The 14,480-nt window shown below is 51.6% G+C and overlaps 1 protein-coding gene across 5 annotated transcripts in view; it reads left to right on the top strand.

Annotated features, from left to right (window-relative positions):
* Positions 1-1,510: 1,510 nt before the first annotated feature.
* LOC137375126 (anoctamin-7-like) overlaps positions 1,511-14,480 on the top strand; it is a 145,720-nt gene continuing 132,750 nt past the window's right edge. For all 5 annotated transcript variants that reach the window (XR_010975932.1, XR_010975933.1, XM_068041784.1 and 2 more), the window contains exon 1: positions 1,511-1,646. The gene's annotated coding sequence lies outside the window, so the exon portion shown is untranslated. The remainder of the gene's footprint in view (positions 1,647-14,480) is intronic.

The raw sequence follows: 14,480 nt of genomic DNA, 5'->3' as shown, positions 1-14,480 counted from the left end.
AGCTGAAGGGCATAGATTTAAGGTGATTGGCAAAAGAACGAGAGGCAATATGAGGAAAGATTTTTTAATGCAGTGAGTTATGATGATCTGGAATGCTCTGCCTGAAAGGGCAGTGGAAGCAGATCGAATAGTAACATTCAAAAGAGAATTGGATAAATACTTGAAGGGAAAAATTGCTGGGCTGTGGGGGAAGAGTGGGGGGTTGGGACTAGTTGGACAGCTCTTTCAAAGAACCTGCACAGGCATGATAGACTGAATAACCTCCTTCTGAACCATCCTATGGTTCTATTGGAATTTAGAAACAGGAGTACCCCTGGGAGATTCTGACCCCGTATCCTCTTCCTACTTCCACCCCTGTAAACATCGCTTATCTCTGCCCTTTCCTCAGCTTGTCTACTGAAACCCACATCCATGCTTTTGTTTATCTCCTAGACTCAACGATGTCAATGCTGTCCTGGTCAGCCTCCCATCTTGCACTATCTATAAACTTGAGCTCATCCAAAACTGTCTCAAATTTAAAATTCTCATCCTTGTTTTCAAATCCATCCAGGGCCTCACCTCTCCCTAACTCTCTAACCTCCTCCAGCTCTACAACCCTCAGTTGTCTGCATTCCTCCAATTCTGGCATCTTGCGCATTCCCAACTTTCTTTGCTTCACCACTGGCAGCCATGTCTTTCAGCTTTCTAGGCCCTAAGCTCTGGAATTCTCTCTCTAAACCGCTCCGCCTCTCCAGCTCTCTGTTCTAAGCTGCTCCTTAAAACCTACCTCTTTGAGCACACTTTTTGTCACCTATCCTAATACCTCCTTCTTTGGCTTAGTGCTAAATTCTGTCTGATGACGCTCCTGCGAAATGCCTCGCAATGTTTTATGTTAAAGGCACGATATAATCGAAAGTTGTTGTGTCAGCCATTCAGTTAGATCATTCTATGACTGCCTTGATTCCATTACACCAAACTAAAATAGATGAATCTCAGTTTTGAAATTTTCAATTGACCCCCTAGCCTCAGTAACTGGTGTGGGGTGATGGGTGAAGTTGCAGATTTCCACTACCCTTCGTGTGAAGAAGTTCTTCCTGACATCACCCCTGAGCAGCCCAGCTCTAATTTTAAAGTTATACCCATTGTTCTAGACTGTCCCCATCAGAGGAATTATTATCTACCCTATCATCATCTTTAAACATCTTAAACACATTCATTAGATCATCCCTTAATCTCCTATACCCACAGCCTAGTCTGTGCAATAGATTGGAATCTGACTCCTGAGCAATGCGGTAACTGCATTGTGGAGATGCCAACGTGACAGTAGAGCTGCCTTTAGTGACGTTCTTTCAAATTGACCTATTGTTGCTCTCTGTCTCTCTGATTCCTTCTGCTCTATTCAAACAGTGTGACTGTTTGCTTTTAGTGATTGCACGCCAGGAGGGTGCACTGTTGAACAAATATGATTGCTCCAACACTGCTGATAAGTCCTTGCAGACAGAGACTTCCTCACAGTGTGTGTGTGACATAGCATCAGTCCAGAGCACAGCTGCTTGTGTTGGTGATGCATTGATGTGCTCGCTGGGAGGCAGATTCCGAGCACCTTGCTGAATCAAGGCCAGACGACAAGAGATAGCAGCATCGGTTAATGGGGAGAGTTTGTCAAGGTAGGGATCGTTGTTAACATATCCTGAGGATATGAGCTTCATGCTATTTTTAGTACCAAGGAGTTTTGGAGCTGAAGAAACCCCTAAGAATTAACTTCAGTAGTTTAAATATTGAAAACAGGGTACAGTAATGCCACTGGATACATTTCTAATGTACTAAACTGGGTACTTGCATCAAGCTCAAATCCTGTCTTTGGGCCCCAAAGTCACAGAATGAGCATTTCAGGTTTCCCTTATCCTAGAGATTCAACTTCTAGTTGAAATTTGCCAAAACTCCTTTAGTGCTGATGGTCATTATTAAACTGAGGCTGGAACAGGATGTGGGCTGGACAGTTCGTCCAAGGTGGGTCTGAATATGGATTATTTTATTTGCTGAGTAAATACAAGTGTTATTTAGTCTGCTGGTTATCGGGCCCATATGGTGTATGGGAGGGGTCATGGCAGTGGGTGAAATCAGAAAAGGGAGAGTATCGGTATATAAAATGCTACTGGTGCAGGAACTGGGCTCTGTGCCCATACCAGAAACACTGGGCTCCAATATTTACCAGTTGCACATCAGGTTCCTTTTTTGGCTTGGTGTCCAGGTGTAGGAATGTCATTTTTGTGGCAGGAGAGATTCTGTGTGGTTGTATGTCACCATCCAAAAATGCCTGGTGGGCAGCCTGTGGAGAGGGCGACACAGTCTTAAACTTCAGGGCACTGTATCTCAAGAAGGCTCTATTGATTTTGGAGAGTACTGTAGATTCACCAAATCACACCAGGGCTAAAAGAGTTAAATTACTACAGAATATAGAGGATTAAGGGTGATTTAATTCAGGTTTTTAAGATGATTAAAGGAGTTAACAGAGTTGAGAGAAAAACTATTTCCTCCAGTCGGCAGTCCAGAGCAATGGGCAAAATCTTAAAGTTCGAGCCTCATAAGAGGGGTAGTGGGAATCTAGAACTCATGCCGCTGAAAAGCAGGTGAGGTTGCAGTCCAACAGAAAATTTCAAATAAAAGCATAATACTGCAGATGCTGGAAATCTGAAATAAAAACAGAAAGTGCTGGAAATGCTCAGCAGGTCGAGCAGCATCTGTGGAGAGAGAAGCAGAGTTGACGTTTCAGTAGTTCTGATGTAAGGTCACAGACCTCAAATGTTAACTCTGTTTCTCCCTCCACAGATGGTGAAGGGATGAATGGTCTATTCCTGTTCCTATTGCATGCGGTCCTCAGCACCCTCTAATATAGGACCTAGAATTAGTGCAGTAACACCCTGGCCCACAGAGTGTAGGTCTGGATCACTGCAGTAACGCACTGTCCCGTGTGCAGTGTGTGACTGGATCACTGCAGTAACGCACTGTCCCGTGGAGTGTGGGACTGGATCACTGCAGTAACGCACTGTCCCGTGGAGTGTGGGACTGGATCACTGCAGTAACGCACTGTCCCGTTTGGAGTGTGTGACTGGATCACTGCAGTAACGCACTGTCCCACAGAGTGTAGGTCTGGATCACTGCAGTAATGCACTGTCCCGTGTGCAGTGTGTGACTGGATCACTGCAGTAACGCACTGTCCCGTGTGCAGTGTGGGACTGGATCACTGCAGTAATGCACTGTCCCGGTTGGAGTGTGTGACTGGATCACTGCAGTAACACACTGTCTCGTTTGGAGTGTGTGACTGGATCACTGCAGTAATGCACTGTCCCGTGGAGTGTGTGACTGGATCACTGCAGTAACGCACTGTCCCGTGTGGAGTGTGTGACTGGATCACTGCAGTAATGCACTGTCCCGGTTGGAGTGTGTGACTGGATCACTGCAGTAACGCACTGTCCCGTGTGGAGTGTGTGACTGGATCACTGCAGTAACGCACTGTCCCGTGGAGTGTGTGACTGGATCACTGCAGTAACGCACTGTCCCGTGTGGAGTGTGTGACTGGATCACTGCAGTAATGCACTGTCCCGTGTGGAGTGTGTGACTGGATCACTGCAGTAACGCACTGTCCCGTGTGGAGTGTGTGACTGGATCACTGCAGTAATGCACTGTCCCGTGTGGAGTGTGTGACTGGATCACTGCAATAACGCACTGTCCCGTTTGGAATGTGTGACTGGATCACTGCAGTAACGCACTGTCCCGTGTGGAGTGTGTGACTGGATCACTGCAGTAATGCACTGTCCCGTGTGGAGTGTGTGACTGGATCACTGCAGTAATGCACTGTCCCGTGTGGAGTGTGTGACTGGATCACTGCAGTAACGCACTGTCCCGTGTGGAGTGTGTGACTGGATCACTGCAGTAACACACTGACTCGTGTGGAGTGCGGGACTGGATCACTGCAGTAATGCACTGTCCCGTGTGGAGTGCGGGACTGGATCACTGCAGTAACGCACTGACCCGTGTGAAGTGCGGGACTGGATCACTGCAGTAACGCACTGACCCGGGTGGAGTGTGGGACTGGATCACTGCAGTAACACACTGACTCGTGTGGAGTGCGGGACTGGATCACTGCAGTAACACACTGACTCGTGTGGAGTGTGGGACTGGATCACTGCAGTAACACACTGACTCGTGTGGAGTGTGGGACTGGATCACTGCAGTAACACACTGACTCGTGTGGAGTGTGGGACTGGATCACTGCAGTAACACACTGACTCGTGTGGAGTGCGGGACTGGATCACTGCAGTAACACACTGACCCGTATGGAGTGTGGGACTGGATCACTGCAGTAACACACTGACTCGTGTGGAGTGCGGGACTGGATCACTGCAGTAACACACTGACTCGTGTGGAGTGTGGGACTGGATCACTGCAGTAACACACTGACTCGTGTGGAGTGCGGGACTGGATCACTGCAGTAACACACTGACCCGTATGGAGTGTGGGACTGGATCACTGCAGTAACACACTGACCCGTGTGGAGTGTGGGACTGGATCACTGCAGTAACACACTGACCCGTATGGAGTGCGGGACTGGATCACTGCAGTAACACACTGACTCGTGTGGAGTGCGGGACTGGATCACTGCAGTAACACACTGACTCGTGTGGAGTGCGGGACTGGATCACTGCAGTAACACACTGACCCGTATGGAGTGTGGGACTGGATCACTGCAGTAACACACTGACCCGTGTGGAGTGTGGGACTGGATCACTGCAGTAACACACTGACCCGTATGGAGTGCGGGACTGGATCACTGCAGTAACACACTGACTCGTGTGGAGTGCGGGACTGGATCACTGCAGTAACACACTGACTCGTGTGGAGTGTGGGACTGGATCACTGCAGTAACACACTGACCCGTATGGAGTGTGGGACTGGATCACTGCAGTAACACACTGACTCGTGTGGAGTGCGGGACTGGATCACTGCAGTAACACACTGACTCGTGTGGAGTGCGGGACTGGATCACTGCAGTAACACACTGACTCGTGTGGAGTGCAGGACTGGATCACTGCAGTAACGCACTGACCCGTGTGGAGTGCGGGACTGGATCACTGCAGTAACACACTGACTCGTGTGGAGTGCGGGACTGGATCACTGCAGTAACACACTGACTCGTGTGGAGTGCGGGACTGGATCACTGCAGTAACACACTGACTCGTGTGGAGTGCAGGACTGGATCACTGCAGTAACGCACTGACCCGTGTGGAGTGTGTGAATGGATCACTGCAGTAACGCACTGACCCGTATGGAGTGTGGAACTGGATCACTGCAGTAACACACTGACTCGTGTGGAGTGCGGGACTGGATCACTGCAGTAACACACTGACTCGTGTGGAGTGCGGGACTGGATCACTGCAGTAACACACTGACTCGTGTGGAGTGCAGGACTGGATCACTGCAGTAACGCACTGACCCGTGTGGAGTGCGGGACTGGATCACTGCAGTAACGCACTGACTCGTGTGGAGTGCGGGACTGGATCACTGCAGTAACGCATTGACCCGTATGGAGTGTGTGAATGGATCACTGCAGTAACACACTGTCCCGTGTGGAGTGCAGGACTGGATCACTGCAGTAACGCATTGACCCGTGTGGAGTGCGGGACTGGATCACTGCAGTAACGCATTGACCCGTGTGGAGTGCGGGACTGGATCACTGCAGTAACGCATTGACCCGTGTGGAGTGCGGGACTGGATCACTGCAGTAAAGCACTGACCCGGGTGGAGTGCGGGACTGGATCACTGCAGTAAAGCACTGTCCCGTGTGGAGTGCGGGACTGGATCACTGCAGTAACACACTGACTTGTGTGGAGTGTGGGACTGGATCACTGCAGTAACACACTGACTCGTGTGGAGTGCGGGACTGGATCACTGCAGTAACACACTGACTTGTGTGGAGTGCGGGACTGGATCACTGCAGTAACACACTGACTTGTGTGGCGTGTGGGACTGGATCACTGCAGTAACACACTGACTCGTGTGGAGTGTGGGACTGGATCACTGCAGGAACACACTGACTCGTGTGGAGTGCGGGACTGGATCACTGCAGTAACATACTGACTCGTGTGGAGTGTGGGACTGGATCACTGCAGTAACACACTGACTCGTGTGGAGTGTGGGACTGGATCACTGCAGTAACACACTGACTCGTGTGGAGTGTGGGACTGGATCACTGCAGTAACGCATTGACCCGTATGGAGTGTGTGAATGGATCACTGCAGTAACACACTGTCCCGTGTGGAGTGCAGGACTGGATCACTGCAGTAACGCATTGACCCGTGTGGAGTGCGGGACTGGATCACTGCAGTAACGCATTGACCCGTGTGGAGTGCGGGACTGGATCACTGCAGTAACACACTGACTTGTGTGGAGTGTGGGACTGGATCACTGCAGTAACGCATTGACCCGTATGGAGTGTGTGAATGGATCACTGCAGTAACACACTGTCCCGTGTGGAGTGCAGGACTGGATCACTGCAGTAACACACTGACTCGTGTGGAGTGCGGGACTGGATCACTGCAGTAACGCACTGACCCGTATGGAGTGTGGAACTGGATCACTGCAGTAACACACTGTCCCGTGTGGAGTGCAGGACTGGATCACTGCAGTAACGCATTGACCCGTGTGGAGTGCGGGACTGGATCACTGCAGTAACACACTGACTCGTGTGGAGTGCGGGACTGGATCACTGCAGTAACGCACTGACCCGGGTGGAGTGTGGGACTGGATCACTGCAGTAACGCACTGACCCGGGTGGAGTGTGGGACTGGATCACTGCAGTAACACACTGACTCGTGTGGAGTGCGGGACTGGATCACTGCAGTAAAGCACTGACCCGGGTGGAGTGTGGGACTGGATCACTGCAGTAACGCACTGACCCGGGTGGAGTGTGGGACTGGATCACTGCAGTAACGCATTGACCCGTGTGGAGTGCGGGACTGGATCACTGCAGTAACGCACTGACCCGGGTGGAGTGTGGGACTGGATCACTGCAGTAACACACTGTCCCGTGTGGAGTGTGGGACTGGATCACTGCAGTAACACACTGACTCGTGTGGAGTGCGGGACTGGATCACTGCAGTAACACACTGACCCGTATGGAGTGTGGGACTGGATCACTGCAGTAACACACTGACTCGTGTGGAGTGTGGGACTGGATCACTGCAGTAACACACTGACTCGTGTGGAGTGTGGGACTGGATCACTGCAGTAACACACTGACTCGTGTGGAGTGCGGGACTGGATCACTGCAGTAACACACTGACTCGTGTGGAGTGCGGGACTGGATCACTGCAGTAACACACTGACTCGTGTGGAGTGTGGGACTGGATCACTGCAGTAACACACTGACTCGTGTGGAGTGTGGGACTGGATCACTGCAGTAACACACTGACTCGTGTGGAGTGTGGGACTGGATCACTGCAGTAACACACTGACTCGTGTGGAGTGTGGGACTGGATCACTGCAGCAACACACTGACTCGTGTGGAGTGCGGGACTGGATCACTGCAGTAACACACTGACCCGGGTGGAGTGTGGGACTGGATCACTGCAGTAACGCACTGACTCGTGTGGAGTGCGGGACTGGATCACTGCAGTAACACACTGACTCGTGTGGAGTGCGGGACTGGATCACTGCAGTAACACACTGACCCGTGTGGAGTGCGGGACTGGATCACTGCAGTAACACACTGACTCGTGTGGAGTGTGGGACTGGATCACTGCAGTAACACACTGACTCGTGTGGAGTGTGGGACTGGATCACTGCAGTAACACACTGACTCGTGTGGAGTGTGGGACTGGATCACTGCAGTAACACACTGACTCGTGTGGAGTGCGGGACTGGATCACTGCAGTAACACACTGACTCGTGTGGAGTGCGGGACTGGATCACTGCAGTAACACACTGACTCGTGTGGAGTGTGGGACTGGATCACTGCAGTAACGCATTGACCCGTGTGGAGTGCGGGACTGGATCACTGCAGTAACGCACTGACCCGTGTGGAGTGCGGGACTGGATCACTGCAGTAACACACTGACTCGTGTGGAGTGTGGGACTGGATCACTGCAGCAACACACTGACTCGTGTGGAGTGCGGGACTGGATCACTGCAGTAACGCACTGACCCGTGTGGAGTGCGGGACTGGATCACTGCAGTAACACACTGACCCGTGTGGAGTGTGGGACTGGATCACTGCAGTAACGCACTGACCCGTGTGGAGTGCGGGACTGGATCACTGCAGTAACACACTGACTCGTGTGGAGTGCGGGACTGGATCACTGCAGTAACACACTGACTCGTGTGGAGTGTGGGACTGGATCACTGCAGCAACACACTGACTCGTGTGGAGTGCGGGACTGGATCACTGCAGTAACACACTGACCCGTGTGAAGTGTGTGACTGGATCACTGCAGTAACACACTGACTCGTGTGGAGTGCGGGACTGGATCACTGCAGTAACACACTGACTCGTGTGGAGTGTGGGACTGGATCACTGCAGCAACACACTGACTCGTGTGGAGTGCGGGACTGGATCACTGCAGTAACGCACTGACCCGTGTGGAGTGTGGGACTGGATCACTGCAGTAACACACTGACTCGTGTGGAGTGCAGGACTGGATCACTGCAGTAACGCACTGACCCGTGTGGAGTGCGGGACTGGATCACTGCAGTAACACACTGACTCGTGTGGAGTGCGGGACTGGATCACTGCAGTAACACACTGACTCGTGTGGAGTGCGGGACTGGATCACTGCAGTAACACACTGACTCGTGTGGAGTGCAGGACTGGATCACTGCAGTAACGCACTGACCCGTGTGGAGTGTGTGAATGGATCACTGCAGTAACGCACTGACCCGTATGGAGTGTGGAACTGGATCACTGCAGTAACACACTGACTCGTGTGGAGTGCGGGACTGGATCACTGCAGTAACACACTGACTCGTGTGGAGTGCGGGACTGGATCACTGCAGTAACACACTGACTCGTGTGGAGTGCAGGACTGGATCACTGCAGTAACGCACTGACCCGTGTGGAGTGCGGGACTGGATCACTGCAGTAACGCACTGACTCGTGTGGAGTGCGGGACTGGATCACTGCAGTAACGCATTGACCCGTATGGAGTGTGTGAATGGATCACTGCAGTAACACACTGTCCCGTGTGGAGTGCAGGACTGGATCACTGCAGTAACGCATTGACCCGTGTGGAGTGCGGGACTGGATCACTGCAGTAACGCATTGACCCGTGTGGAGTGCGGGACTGGATCACTGCAGTAACGCATTGACCCGTGTGGAGTGCGGGACTGGATCACTGCAGTAAAGCACTGACCCGGGTGGAGTGCGGGACTGGATCACTGCAGTAAAGCACTGTCCCGTGTGGAGTGCGGGACTGGATCACTGCAGTAACACACTGACTTGTGTGGAGTGTGGGACTGGATCACTGCAGTAACACACTGACTCGTGTGGAGTGCGGGACTGGATCACTGCAGTAACACACTGACTTGTGTGGAGTGCGGGACTGGATCACTGCAGTAACACACTGACTTGTGTGGCGTGTGGGACTGGATCACTGCAGTAACACACTGACTCGTGTGGAGTGTGGGACTGGATCACTGCAGGAACACACTGACTCGTGTGGAGTGCGGGACTGGATCACTGCAGTAACATACTGACTCGTGTGGAGTGTGGGACTGGATCACTGCAGTAACACACTGACTCGTGTGGAGTGTGGGACTGGATCACTGCAGTAACACACTGACTCGTGTGGAGTGTGGGACTGGATCACTGCAGTAACGCATTGACCCGTATGGAGTGTGTGAATGGATCACTGCAGTAACACACTGTCCCGTGTGGAGTGCAGGACTGGATCACTGCAGTAACGCATTGACCCGTGTGGAGTGCGGGACTGGATCACTGCAGTAACGCATTGACCCGTGTGGAGTGCGGGACTGGATCACTGCAGTAACACACTGACTTGTGTGGAGTGTGGGACTGGATCACTGCAGTAACGCATTGACCCGTATGGAGTGTGTGAATGGATCACTGCAGTAACACACTGTCCCGTGTGGAGTGCAGGACTGGATCACTGCAGTAACACACTGACTCGTGTGGAGTGCGGGACTGGATCACTGCAGTAACGCACTGACCCGTATGGAGTGTGGAACTGGATCACTGCAGTAACACACTGTCCCGTGTGGAGTGCAGGACTGGATCACTGCAGTAACGCATTGACCCGTGTGGAGTGCGGGACTGGATCACTGCAGTAACACACTGACTCGTGTGGAGTGCGGGACTGGATCACTGCAGTAACGCACTGACCCGGGTGGAGTGTGGGACTGGATCACTGCAGTAACGCACTGACCCGGGTGGAGTGTGGGACTGGATCACTGCAGTAACACACTGACTCGTGTGGAGTGCGGGACTGGATCACTGCAGTAAAGCACTGACCCGGGTGGAGTGTGGGACTGGATCACTGCAGTAACGCACTGACCCGGGTGGAGTGTGGGACTGGATCACTGCAGTAACGCATTGACCCGTGTGGAGTGCGGGACTGGATCACTGCAGTAACGCACTGACCCGGGTGGAGTGTGGGACTGGATCACTGCAGTAACACACTGTCCCGTGTGGAGTGTGGGACTGGATCACTGCAGTAACACACTGACTCGTGTGGAGTGCGGGACTGGATCACTGCAGTAACACACTGACCCGTATGGAGTGTGGGACTGGATCACTGCAGTAACACACTGACTCGTGTGGAGTGTGGGACTGGATCACTGCAGTAACACACTGACTCGTGTGGAGTGTGGGACTGGATCACTGCAGTAACACACTGACTCGTGTGGAGTGCGGGACTGGATCACTGCAGTAACACACTGACTCGTGTGGAGTGCGGGACTGGATCACTGCAGTAACACACTGACTCGTGTGGAGTGTGGGACTGGATCACTGCAGTAACACACTGACTCGTGTGGAGTGTGGGACTGGATCACTGCAGTAACACACTGACTCGTGTGGAGTGTGGGACTGGATCACTGCAGTAACACACTGACTCGTGTGGAGTGTGGGACTGGATCACTGCAGCAACACACTGACTCGTGTGGAGTGCGGGACTGGATCACTGCAGTAACACACTGACCCGGGTGGAGTGTGGGACTGGATCACTGCAGTAACGCACTGACTCGTGTGGAGTGCGGGACTGGATCACTGCAGTAACACACTGACTCGTGTGGAGTGCGGGACTGGATCACTGCAGTAACACACTGACCCGTGTGGAGTGCGGGACTGGATCACTGCAGTAACACACTGACTCGTGTGGAGTGTGGGACTGGATCACTGCAGTAACACACTGACTCGTGTGGAGTGTGGGACTGGATCACTGCAGTAACACACTGACTCGTGTGGAGTGTGGGACTGGATCACTGCAGTAACACACTGACTCGTGTGGAGTGCGGGACTGGATCACTGCAGTAACACACTGACTCGTGTGGAGTGCGGGACTGGATCACTGCAGTAACACACTGACTCGTGTGGAGTGTGGGACTGGATCACTGCAGTAACGCATTGACCCGTGTGGAGTGCGGGACTGGATCACTGCAGTAACGCACTGACCCGTGTGGAGTGCGGGACTGGATCACTGCAGTAACACACTGACTCGTGTGGAGTGTGGGACTGGATCACTGCAGCAACACACTGACTCGTGTGGAGTGCGGGACTGGATCACTGCAGTAACGCACTGACCCATGTGGAGTGCGGGACTGGATCACTGCAGTAACACACTGACCCGTGTGGAGTGTGGGACTGGATCACTGCAGTAACGCACTGACCCGTGTGGAGTGCGGGACTGGATCACTGCAGTAACACACTGACTCGTGTGGAGTGCGGGACTGGATCACTGCAGTAACACACTGACTCGTGTGGAGTGTGGGACTGGATCACTGCAGCAACACACTGACTCGTGTGGAGTGCGGGACTGGATCACTGCAGTAACACACTGACCCGTGTGAAGTGTGTGACTGGATCACTGCAGTAACACACTGACTCGTGTGGAGTGCGGGACTGGATCACTGCAGTAACACACTGACTCGTGTGGAGTGTGGGACTGGATCACTGCAGCAACACACTGACTCGTGTGGAGTGCGGGACTGGATCACTGCAGTAACGCACTGACCCGTGTGGAGTGTGGGACTGGATCACTGCAGTAATGCACTGTCCCGTGTGGAGTGCAGGACTGGATCACTGCAGTAACGCACTGACTCGTGTGGAGTGCAGGACTGGATCACTGCAGTAACATACTGACTCGTGTGGTGTTCTCACCTCTATGGGCTGTGGGCCAGAGCTGACAAATACCATTTTAATATTGGTCTCCACTTGATGCCACACTCCCTTGACAGCTTGCTCCCCTGACAACTGGCCATCGACCAGTACTCGTAGCAATGGGATGGTGTCTTCTTTCATGAAGGATCCTAACAAGCAACAACATTGCCAAAACAAAGTTGATTTGTAGCACTCTATGCTGCGATTTGGGGAGTTGTGCCAGCAGGGATGTAACAGCCTCCTCGCTCAGTTCAGGATCATGGAATTCAGGCAACCAGCCAAACCACGACTGATGTTCAGACGTGGCAGCAGCTTCTGAAGTACATAGTTGGTGATGCAAAGAGCTGACATCCTATGTGCAGTTCCTGCCCAAAGGAGCAGATCTGTCAGTGCATTTTAAAACAATGCTCCCTGTTTGTGTGCATTCCTGCTCCAGGATGTGAACTATTTCTCTCAATCCTGGATCTCTGCCTGTTATCTAAACAAAACATACGCTCATGATGTGACTGATGGCTGAGTGCCGGATGAAAGATCAGGATCTGTTGGGTTTCCCTGGTTTAGATTCACACGCAGCTCAGAGTTCAGGGCTTTCATTACTGACAGTGAAAAAGAGAGAGCAAAGAGTCAACACCAGCTGCTTGCTGATTCTCATCCTCCTCATTTACAGTAACCACAGTGAAAATACCAGGATTGGAAACTTTGTAAATGCTGTAATTTGTTGGGATATCTGGTACTTAAAGAGTTAAAGCCTCTGTTTATATTTACAGTGATTTCTACTACACTACTGCATTGTCACTGGTTAATCTCCAGTTGTCCTTACCTTTCTCTTCCCTGCTGTGATCTGCAGGCTTTCTCCTTCTACCAAGTGGGTGGGTTCATGGAGTTTCTACAGACCCTTGTGCACCGAAATCCCGGCACTGTATACAGTAAAATACTGTATACAGGCTGGATCCTTCCCTTTGGGAAAACACCCCAAAATATTCACAGGGATCTAACAGCTTCTCACAGGCAGTGTCGTCGCCTCAAAGAAAAACAGTGCTCTCCCAGCAGAATAGTTCTGCAGGAGCTTGTGGTGAGCAGTAGCACAGAAATGACAGTCATGATCCCACAGAATTCCCCTGTGGACACCTGGTCTCAGATAGCCCCAGTTTTTTTAAGACCTGCGTTCCAGTATGCACTGCGCAGCATGGTATGGGATGCTTGCTGTGCAATCTTTCTTTGTCATTCTTTGAGTGAGTCTTTCTGCTGTTAGGTAGGATCATTTTGTGCTTTGTTGTGTTATTTAATATTGGATTCTCTGCAGTGCGTTATGTAAAGTATATAGTCAGATTGCCACCTGCCCCTCTCTCTCCACTTCTGCATCTCCTTCTCCACTTCTGCGTCTCCTTTTCATTCACTTCCGTCTCTTTCTCCTCATTTGTTTTTCTCTTTCCTTTACTCTCTCCTTCATTTCCCTCTCTCCTCCATTCTGTCTGTCTCTCTGGTCCTTTGCACCTCGCTGTTTTCTTTCCTCTTTCCCCTCTGGTACTCTGGTTTTGCCACTCTCTGCTAGTTTTTCCGCAACTGCTGGAGGAGAGAGACTCCAGCATTGGGTTTCAATTGACAGGAAAAAGAGAGTAGTGGTGAACGGTTGTTTTATGGACTGGAGGAGGCTATATAGTAGGATTCCCCAAGGGTCACTATTAGGATCACTGCTTTTCTTGATCTATATTAACGACTTAGACTTGGGTGTACAAATTTCAAAATTTGCAGATGACACAAAACTTGGAAGTATTGTGAACTGTGAGGAGGAAAGCGATAAACTTCAAGAGGACAGAGACAGGCTGGTGGAATGGGCGGACACATGGCGGATGAAATTTAATGCAGAGAAGTGTGAAGTGATACATTTTGGTAGGAAGAACGAGGAGAGGCAACATAAAATAAAGGATGCAATCTTAAAATGAGTGTGGGAACAGAACGACCTGGGGGTTTATGTGCACAAATTGTTGAAGGTGGCAGGGCAGGTTGAGAAAGTGGTTGAAAAGGCATTTGGGATCCTGGGCTTTATAAAGAGAGGCATAGAGTACAAAAGCAAGGAAATTGTGATGAACCTTCATAAGACACTGGTTTG

This window comes from Heterodontus francisci, chromosome 11, assembly GCF_036365525.1.
Source record: "Heterodontus francisci isolate sHetFra1 chromosome 11, sHetFra1.hap1, whole genome shotgun sequence".
Classification (NCBI taxonomy): Eukaryota; Metazoa; Chordata; class Chondrichthyes; order Heterodontiformes; family Heterodontidae; genus Heterodontus; species Heterodontus francisci.
This window is presented reverse-complemented; position numbering and strand designations above follow the sequence as displayed.